The sequence below is a fragment of the Mytilus californianus genome, unplaced genomic scaffold (genome assembly GCF_021869535.1).
Source record: "Mytilus californianus isolate M0D057914Y unplaced genomic scaffold, xbMytCali1.0.p SCAF_23, whole genome shotgun sequence".
NCBI classification, from domain to species: domain Eukaryota; kingdom Metazoa; phylum Mollusca; class Bivalvia; order Mytilida; family Mytilidae; genus Mytilus; species Mytilus californianus.
Window position 1 is genome coordinate 2904263 of NW_026262672.1, and position 8896 is coordinate 2913158.

General features: G+C 30.4%; 1 long non-coding RNA gene across 1 annotated transcript; it reads right to left on the bottom strand.

The window, feature by feature from the left end:
• Positions 1-4190: 4190 nt before the first annotated feature.
• On the bottom strand, positions 4191-7627 carry LOC127732330 (uncharacterized). The gene is made up of 3 exons (XR_007996190.1): positions 7580-7627; positions 4604-4672; positions 4191-4207 (listed from the first exon to the last, which is right to left on the bottom strand). It is a non-coding gene; the product is annotated as an uncharacterized LOC127732330 (long non-coding RNA).
• Positions 7628-8896: the final 1269 nt, after the last annotated feature.

Consider the following 8896-nt stretch of genomic DNA (forward strand, 5'->3'; position numbering starts at 1 on the left):
GGTAATAAATTACATGAAATTAAACCTAATTTATGTAAACCTTTCAATAATTTTATGTGCAGAAAAGATCAGTGTGTTATTTCTAGATGTCGTATTGGTCATACTAGAATAACACACGAATATCTTTTAAAAAATGAAGTAGAACCACAATGTATACCTTGTAACTGCAAGTATACTATTAAACATGTTTTAATCAATTGTATTGACTTTGCTGATATTCGGAAGAAGCATTTCAATGTCAATAATATGTATGATTTATTTAATAATATTCCATTTACAAATATTGTTTCATTCTTAAAAGAAATTGGAATATATTATAAAATATAAAAATGTTGTTATATTTAAAACGATTTTAATTTTTATCACGTTATCTTAGTGTTGATTTTTATTTGTAAATAATCAATTTGCTTTAGTCTAGAATTTTAGTTTATTGAAAGACCTTTTGTCTGATTTTAAAAATATACCTTAAATTGTTATAATATTCGAATTAGCTCTCGCCGCGATATAGCCTTTCTGTGCTAATGCGGCGTAAAGCAAACAACAATCAATCAATCAATATAGTAAAGTTTCCTGCAAAATCAGAAGAGGAACTGCAAGATATATTACGACAAATAGAAAACCCTGAATTTAAAAAGATAATGGTAACACTAAGTTAATTACAATGAATGTACACTTCACTGAGGGGAACTTTTTTTCATTTTCATATCCAAAGTCCTAACCTTACAATGCAGTTAATTCTTTCAAATTGTATTTTTATTCTTATGATGGAAAACCATTCAAAAGGGGAATGCAATTCACATTTAACGTTTTAATGACTCTCGAGTGGGTAGGTGGGAATGAAAACAATGCACCTTAACTGAAGTTAATTTTTAAGACAATTTGAGTATGTTAGAACACAAATGTAAGGCCAAACTTTTGTCTGATTTTAAAAATATACCTTAAATTGTTATAATATTCGAATTAGCTCTCGCCGCGATATAGCCTTTCTGTGCTAATGCGGCGTAAAACAAACAACAATCAATCAATCTAATTTCATAAAAATACATTGTAAATAAATATGCATATAACTTTGTTTAAACCTGTTTATTTACTTTTGACCGTCTTCAATTATTTATCCCTTTTAATTTTTTATTACTGTTTATTTGCATTCAGGTGTCACAGGTCAAATTTATTCGTTCATTGTGTGTTAATTTACGTTTTTTGAATGAGTTAAGCCTTCCAATTGATATTTTATAGTGTGTTTTTCTATGTTGTGATGTTATACTATTGTTTCAGAAAAGGGAGAAGGTTTGGTACCATTAAAACGTTTAATCCGCTGCAAATGTTTGCACCTGTCATAAGTCAGGAATCTGATTACAGTAGTTGTCGTCTGTTTATGTAGTTCATATGTGTTTCTCGTTTCTCGTTTTATAAAGATTAGACCGTTGGACCGTTTGAATGGTTTTAGACTAGTATTTTTTTTGGGGCCCTTTATAGCTTGCTGTTCGGTGTGAGCCAATGCTCCGTGTTGAAGGCCGTACCTTGACCTATAATAGTTTACTTTTATAAATTGTAACTTGGATGGAGAGTTGTCTCATTGGCACTCATACCACATCTTCCCATATCTATATAAAAGATGAAATGGATTTACATGCAATTGATTTTATTATTTGTTCTAATGTGGTGCTGTTTCACCACTGCTTTCCCAGTTAGCACCAAAAAAAAATAGATAAATGTAAAAAAAATATTGTAGAAAAATATAAAAAATTATGCAAAAATGTATGGCGTTAAAAATATTTTCAAAACATTTTCATGATTTTCATGATACTTTTAAAATGTTACTGAATTTTGACGACAATGTTTGTAAAATGTCTTATAAATGATTTGAATGTGTTTGTTAATCAAATATCCCTGAATCATTTTTAGAACATATAAAAATTCAGTTCTGCAGGATAAAATGTTTTGAAAAAGTTCAAAAAATATTTTTTTTAACAAAATGTTTTAATAATCTTCATATTCTCAAAAAATCATTAAAAATTCATTTAAATTTTTTACGAAATATCATTATAAAAATGTTTTCTAACATAATCTTTCAAGTCTTTTTATAAAATATTCAGAAACATATAAACAATGTTTAATATCAGAGACATATTTAGGAGTGGGGTGCCTGGGTCCCCCTTTATGGCCCTTATGAAGCTACATTTATGGTTAATCCAGATTTTTTTATTACTCTCAAAACTTTGTCTAGTTTGGGGCCTGATGACCCCTTTTTATGCCCCCGCAACTGAAAGTTGGGGGGCATATTATTTTATCCCGGTCTGTCCGTCCGTCCCATTACGGGTATATAGTTATTCAGCACAACTCCTCCTACAGTTAGAATCCTAAGAAGTTTTCACTTTGCTGTCTGTTTGTACATATATTGAAGATGTGTATGTGGTTAGGGTTTTGATTTTTATTAATATTTGCTCTTTTTGGAGATAGTTGAACTTTGTCATTTTTGGGGTATAAGCGGTTAAATGTTATAGTTATTTTAAAATAACACTTTGCATCAACGGGGGCATCTATTGTGTCTCCCAGACACAATAATATCTCAAAGAAAGTGGAGTGGGGGGATCACTTTATCTAGATTCAAAATCCTGGATCCACATACTGATCTTTACCCCACATCTCCTTTTACATTTGTCTGCATGCTGTTGATGCCGGCTTACTCTACATATATTTTGTCTATTTTTGTCGGGTTGATGTCTCATTGACAAACCCCAATATTTCCTGTCTTAGATATCAATTTTATTGAATTGTCCATTTTTTTTTGTATTTTGCACTGAACACATATGAAATAGAAGATGTGGTATGATTGCCAATAAAACAACTCTCCACAAGAGACCAAATGACACAGAAATAATTACAACTATAGGTCACCGTACAGCCTTCAACAATGAACAAAGCCCATACCGCATAATTTGTTAACTTACATAGAGGTATTAATTTGTATACGACCACAAACAATTTTTTGGGATCGTATAATGGTATGATGTCGTCGTCGTCTGCGTCGTCGTCCGAAGACACATTGGTTTTCGGACAATAACTTTAGTTTAAGTGAATGGATCTTTATGAAATTTTTTAAGAAGGTTCAATACCACAAAAGGAAGGTTGGGATTGATTTTGGGGATGATGGTCCCAACCGTTTATGAATTAGGGGCCCAAAACAAGCATTTTTCTAGTTTCAGGATAATAACTTGTGTATAAGTATTTCGATTGCTCTGAAATTGTACCACAATGTTTAATACCACAAGTAGAAGGTTGAGATTCATTTTAGGGGTTATAGGGCCAACAGTTTAGGAATTAAGGGCCAAAAACAAGCATTTTTCTAGTTTCCAGACAATAACTTGTGTGTAAGTATGGATCTCTCTGACATTGTACCATAAGGTTCCATATAACAAAGGGAAAGCTGGGATTGAGTTTGGGGTTAATTGCCTCAAACATGTAGGAATTAGCGGCCAAAAACAAGCATTTTTCTAGTTTCCAGACAATAACTTGTGTTTAAGTGTATGGATCTCTCTGAAATTGTACTACAAGGTTCCATACTACAAAGGAAAGGCTGGGATTGAGTTTTGGGGTTATTGCTCCAAAGGGGGTTTCAAAAAGTTGGGGGGGGGGGGATTTTTTTTCACAATTTGTTTTAAGGGATTCATATTTTTTATCAACATTTTTAAAATTTCGAATTTTTGAAAAGTTTCAAGAAGAAATCTTCAATTGCACAGTATTGCGCAATGGATTTATAAGATCTTTGGACACATTTATTTTGTGTCAGAAACCTATATTATGTCAAAAATTTGATTACAATCCAAATTCAGACAGTATCAAGCTTGAATATTGTGTCCAAATTTGTCCCAACTGTTCAGGGTTCGACCTCTGCGGTCGTATCAGGCTGCGCTCAGCAAAGCATTTTATTTCAGATTGTAAATATCCTCATGCATTTCATTTGGTCCAGCATTGAACAAATTTTTTCTTGGAAGTGTTTTTTTATCTTATGTTTGATCATGTGTAGCATCTGTCATTTTCTGTGTGAACAGCTTTTCGATGGTTTTCTTTGTTGTCTTGGTCAACAATACACAAGATAACAACAATAAGAAATGCAAAATTTTTATTTAATTTTGTCATTTCACTGTTCTTTTTCAATTTTTCTTTTGTTCCATTCTTTTTATTTCTCTTTGACTTCTGCTGGCTTCTGTAAAGAAAATGTTAACAAATTAGTCCTGTTGTTTAGTGAGTAAACTAGTGGAGATAATTTAAATTTCATCAAATTACACAAGAAAATTTTATTTTAATCCAGTCTGGTTTCATAAAAATTTATATTGAAAAGCGACATCTAACCAGTGTGGCTGGATTCGGAAGATATACACGTTCATCTATGGAGTTTCAGGTGTATTATTATCATACGAGTCTGTAACGGTAGAGTTCACCAGTACTAAAATAAAACTGTACAGTACCATTTTCCCAACTGAGATTAGGACTTGTAACCTTTATTTGGTATTACAAAAAATCAACTCTCTTAATGGTAATTGTATATTATAACACAAATACATTTTTGTGATACAGATTGCGGCTATAAAAGGATAAATACCTTCACACAATCTGCTCCTCCAGAATGTTTTGAATCTAAGCTTATAAATTTTGGCTCTTCTAATTGATTCTACAAAAGATAAAAAAAAAGTCAAAATATTAAATAAAATACAGTCAACAAAAAATCACATTGTACTAGTCAGCTACAAAGGTCACAACATTCAAAAATGAAAGAAAATTCAAACAAGAAAACTAATGGCTTGATTTTAAATTATAAAATAAGACAATAAAAAAACAAATATATATGTATATATATAAGAAATTAACCAACTATAACTACTAAATTAAAGGCTCCTGACTAGGATTGACACATTAACAATTATCTATACTTACAAAGAATTTATCTGGCCTGGCCTTGAAGGGCTAGCGATTAATCACAGGCACTTGTCTCAGAAAAAAATTTCCTTTAACACGTGTTATATTAAGGTATATAGGAAATTTTTTTCTGAGACAAGTGCCTGTGCGATTAATCATGAAAACTGTATAATGAATATATTGTCTTTCATGGTTACAAATATCTACCAGTAGAAAATGTCTGCAATATTTCACTATTTTATATTACTTTACTAACTAATACATTGTTGATGACGCTGAAAACAGCATACCTAATATATGCTATGTCTTGCTTTTGGACTCTGTCAAGGCAAGACAAAAAAGAAAGAAATCAATGATTCAAGTTCAAATATATTGATTGATTGTTGGAATCTTAATGTCCAGTGACAAATATTTAATGTATGTTCCAGCCAAAGTTTAATTAAACAAGCTAAGGAATGGTTTGAATTTTTTTAAAACATGTAGGTAAAGATTTTTTAAAGTACTATTACATAGATTAAATTCTGCTTGCCATGAAATATTTGAAAAACAAGATATCATGTGGATTTAATGGTATAACTAATGAAATTTTGAAAAATTCTTGTATGCTGAATGTTGGGCATGATATGTATATAAAATTATAAAACACTACTTTTTTTCTTAAAAATTAATAAAAGTTTCTCTCTAGCAAGAAGTTCTTATTGGAGAGAAAATTTATTTAACCCATATTCAAAGGAAGACGTTTTAATAGCCCTTTCAAACAACAGAGGTATAACCCTTTTTACTAGTTTAGGAACATTTTTTTCTAGAGTATAATAGTTTAGAAAACTATTTAGAATCTTATAAGATTATCTGCCAAGAACAGATAGGATTCAAAAAGGACATAGAATTACATGTATAGGGACCACATTTCTAAGTTTAAAAAATATTTAGTTGGGTTTAGTTTTCATAATTATGTTCTAATCAATTTTGCAGAATTTGAAATTATTCCATATTTAAATAATTCCTTGTTTGAACTTGAATTGCAAATACAACTTCATTATAGATGTACATATCTTTTAAAATTTCCAAAAATGGCCCCATCATGTTATATGTAAAAAGTTTGCAGAGAAGGGCATTTATATTTTTTTTACATTGTCTTTTTTTTTAAGTTGATGAAGCTGAGACATATTAAAAGATTTAAAGCTTAAAAATGTAGAATCATGTCTTGTTTAAAAGTGGTATTGGGAGGATTTAATACTTTCCTTGTGTAATTGTCCCATTTTCAAAAGTGATAAATTGTTTATATATAAACATACTAGCCGATTAAAAAAAAAAAAATAATTGTTAAGATATATTATTTATTCAAATGTTCTCTTATATCCTTGAGGCATCGTCCCCTGGTATCAACTGCATTCAAGTTACCTATGATGCTTCCTTGTTTGCTTTTGATACAGGTAGGAAAGAGACATTTACACACATTTTACATGCCTATGGCCAATAAGGTATCGCCCCCTGGTGTCAGCTGCCTTTAGGAAACCATAATGCTTTCCTATTTGCTGCTGACACAGGATGAGTCATGGACATGCTTAATTCCTACTTTCTTTTTGGCTAATTATTATATGTTTAATTGATCCAACTTTTTGTGTACTATACGTATATGGATATCTATTTTTCTTTTTTTCTTTTTGGGCTGCTTGTTTGTTATCTATATCAACCACACTTGCAATAAAATGCATTAGTATTAAAAAAAAACATACTATAGATTCTTTATCTACGTATTCTTTAAGAACTTAAATAGTTCTCGTTTAACTTTCTTTTTTTTTTTATCTCATTGTTTGTATTGTATTATGAAAAATTATTGATGTTGTAATGTTTATGCCCTTTGGGGCCCATAATTGGAAATAAAATATCTTATCTTATCTTATCTTATAACTGGGACTAATAGACTATTAGTATAATAGTCCCAGTATATAACAAGTTAAATTTAATTTTCCCGTAACTTGCCCAGTCTGCATGGTCTGTATCACATTTCATGGCCAACAGATAATATCTGTATAGAACCCCTATTCTTAATTATTATTATACAAAATCATTTAGATGTATCCTAGAAAGTTTAATTATATATTCATGACTATTTATATGTTCAGTGGGGTTTTTATTTTGTTTTTTTTTTCTTACTTGGGGTACCGTGATGATGTATTTGTCACTTGGTATTTCACACTAAATATTTCATATAAAATTGCATTTCAAAAGATTATTTAGGGGACATTTCTGATTTGATTTTATGCAACTTGGTACCAACAGCAGAATAATTATTTGTTTATTTTCATTTTCTTCTGAGATAAACATAAATATTATTGTCTATTATAAACAATCTTGCTATATATTAATATTTCAACCAAATTAAATTGTAAAAAGTAGTATATGTGTTCACATCAGGAGAAAAGAAAAACAACTGATGACAGAGCTATGACAAAACAAACAAATACTCTTTATATACAATTCAGCGTTTTTCAACACATTATTTGTAAAAATACAACCATAAATGCCTCCAATACACGTCTTTTTATATGAAATATATAGCCCAAAAATGTAGGTGACGAAAGCTTTTTGGCAATGTACTGTAACGGCGTTTCCGCTTATAATAGAAGAAATCTCAATATTTTTTAAATACATCGTTTACCTTTCTATAAGATCTATATTTCTGTCTCTTGTGACAGCTCCACGTAACATTAGTTTTGGAACAGACCAGGTATTGTAACCATCGGATGCCATTGTTTACGTTGTAAATACAGATGCAAGCGTTTTACGTGATTGAAGCGTTCAAGTAACCACTTATGGAACCGCAGCGCCGCCACGCGTGAAAAGTCGTGAATGATTCCTATTTATAAAACAGTCGAAGAATTCTTATAAAAACTATATTTAACAGCCCGAAAAAATGACAGACATATAACAAACAGTGGTCCGAGAAAACAGTTATGACGTAGTGAATTTATTTAAAACAGAAAACAACAAAAATATTTTAACAAAAATTAGCACCTGCTCTATCCATCACTAATGTACGTAATGTACCTACACGTACAAATTATTATAAACTGTTTATATATGTAATTTAAACTCCATATTACTATATTATGCATAAAATATAGGGAAATAAAATTGAAATGTGTATGAACAAAATTGTGTCCCGGACCTATTAAAAGGCAAATACAGGAAGATATAAGAACTCTTAGTAAAACCATAGAAGGGGGCAGGATAAAAATACAGTAAAAGAAATAGTACAATAATCATGATAATGGAATATGTAGACAGCTCTCTCACAAGCAAAAAAACCCTGACTGTAAAAATATAAGGGCATACACTATAGGCACGGGGACACATTCTACTGCAACCACACAGCACGAGTAACAAACCCTGCAGTAAATATAAAAAAGAAGATGTGGTATGATTATGTCTGTTTGTTTCGTTCACACATCGTTGTCAATATAATGGAATTTTATGCGACTTTCATACAAGTAAGAGGTTTAGCTAGCTATAAAACCAGGTTTAATCCACCATTTTCTACATAAGAAAATGCCTGTACAAAGTCAGGAATATGACAGTTGTTATCCATTCGTTTGATGTGTTTGAGCTTTTGATTTTGCCATTTGATTAAGGACTTTCCGTTTTGAATTTTTCGTAGTTTAGTATTTTTGTTATTATACTTTTCGCTACCCCTTCGAAATTTGAATTTAAAAAATTATCATAAAAAGAAATGTCATATTCCATTTTTATCAAACAGGTGTAGTTTTAGTTTTAACTACGAATCTAAATTTAGATTTTTCTTTTTAAAAAAATACGGACGGAATAGAAAACACCTTTTTAGTTTCTGCACAAAAAAAATATCATTCCGTTGATAAAACTAAACGTAGTTTTTTCACTTATCTACAATAGATATAAGAGTGGATTTCGTCTTTGTGTTCAATCTTGAGGGACTGTGTAGTATAATATGACTTTTTTG